Consider the following 2,118-nt stretch of genomic DNA (forward strand, 5'->3'; position numbering starts at 1 on the left):
TCACTATCTGCCTTGAAATACTTAAAGTTTTTTACTATACAAATTCACTCTCTGCTTGAATCCTATTGTCTATACTTAGTGTTTTCGACTACCGCTGGTACTGATACTCGCTGTTTCTACCACTACTACTACTACATCATTTGTCTTCATAGTTTCATCTTGTTGTGCTTATGTTGTATGGCAACTTGAACTGATTCATATATACACTAAGTTCTATGTTTTGTACAACTAAGTGTTTGTCTGTTTATTTATGATTATAATCTGAAATAGTTTGATTTAATGAAATATCGGTTCAAGTTCTTTTCTATTCCACTAATTAGTTGATTGAAGACCATTTACATTTTCTGAAGATTGCAACTTGTATTATTTATTTCTTAAGTTAGTCACATCTTTTTGGGTTTTGTCAATTATGAACTGAATACTTTGATAAATATAAATGTTTACTTAATTTAAAATAATTATTATTATGCATAAAATGTTTTCATTGATCATTATCTACACACACTTTTGAACGAAGTGTACCATAATGTTGTAGTGTCATTATCGTCGTTATTAACGCATCGATAACACAAACTATTCACTACATACTAATAACAGCGTAATAAGTTTATTGTCATTTTAATCAGTTCAACGTATTTAATCTATTGTCTTAGTTGATTCACTACTACTACTACTACTGCTTACTACTTACCACTTACTACTATTAGTGATGATGATGATAACGATAATGATAACTTGGCAGTTAATATTAACAACAGAAGTAAATTTTGGTGTATATATGTTGGATGCCAGCTCAGTGGTCTATCGGTTAAGAGCTTCGGCTCGAGACTGGTAGGTCCTGGGTTCGAATCTCGCGAGAGCGGGTTCGTGGATGCGCACTGCTGAGGAGTCCCATAATAGGACGAAACGGCCGTCCAGTGTTTCCAGGTTTTCCATGGTGGTCTAGCTTCAATTGACTCACGCTTTCAACTATGATAAATACTAAATCTCCACAAAACCCCTTCTATAAATAACTTACAGTTGTCGAGATTTCATTTTGCACTAAACGACTTTGAGATCTCAACCTGCTTAGCCAGTCAGGAGACAGCAAATTTAAGTGGATGAGTTACTATGTTATGATTGGGACTTAGGATATGGAATTTTGGATTCTGGTATTTCAGTTGTCACTACGTGATGAAAACTCAAACACTAACTTCCAATACTAAATCCTAACACTAGTTCCTAATTCTACTTTAATAAATGTGATATGAATTTGAAGCGATTTTCACTATCACCTTTAGCTCAAGGGTATATTTCGACTTTATTATATTTTTAACCATATACATAATTCACAATTTTCCGTAAAGAAATACATATTCCTCTTTGGGTCACATAACTGCATCATTGTTTACTCAATACGTAAACTTTTGGAAATAAGATATTTCCCTGAAATGTGATGAATCTCCGTAAGTACAGCAGATATCTGTTAAATTTTTAACCCCAGAAAACGAATTCCTAAGGATAGAGTGGCATATATATGAATGAGTATTCTGTAGTCCAATGCACATTGTCGCTCACTATTGTGTTTCCGATCGAGTAATCAGTTGGGAGGGTTAGCACATAGCACACAGTGTATCAGTATCAGATTTCAGATACTACACGTCACAATAGATTTAAACACAATCCTCCGTATTATTAAGAGATTTGTTGCGAGAATAACAATAAGACTTTGTAACCTAACCTTGAGAAAATGGTTATCACAAAATACAATCATTGGATTTGTTGGAATCCATCTAGAATTTGTAAGTTCATCTTAAGAATAAACAATCGGACTAACTAATGAGAAACATAGTTGAAATCATGAGTCAATTGAAGCTAGACCACCATGGAAAACCTCGAAGCACTGGACAGCCGTTTCGTCCTATTATGGGACTCCTCAGCAGTGAGCATCCACGACCCGGCACCCGCGAAATTCGAACCCAGGACCTGCCAGTCTCGCGCCGGAGCATTTAACCGATAGACCACTGAGCCGTGCATGCGCACTGCTGAGGAGTACCACAATAGGACGAAACGGCTGTCCAGTGCTTCCAGGTTTTCCATGGTGGTCTGGCTTCAATTGACTCATGATTTCAGCTATGA

At 36.0% G+C, this 2,118-nt stretch overlaps 1 protein-coding gene across 2 annotated transcripts in view; it reads right to left on the reverse strand.

Moving 5' to 3' along the window:
• Window positions 1-2,118, reverse strand: part of Smp_092850.1 (hypothetical protein) — a gene marked incomplete at both ends in the record, with an annotated part of 17,342 nt that overhangs the window by 963 nt on the left and 14,261 nt on the right. The gene's annotated exons all lie outside the window — the stretch shown is intronic.

This window comes from Schistosoma mansoni, chromosome 1 (genome assembly GCF_000237925.1).
Source record: "Schistosoma mansoni strain Puerto Rico chromosome 1, complete genome".
NCBI classification, from domain to species: domain Eukaryota; kingdom Metazoa; phylum Platyhelminthes; class Trematoda; order Strigeidida; family Schistosomatidae; genus Schistosoma; species Schistosoma mansoni.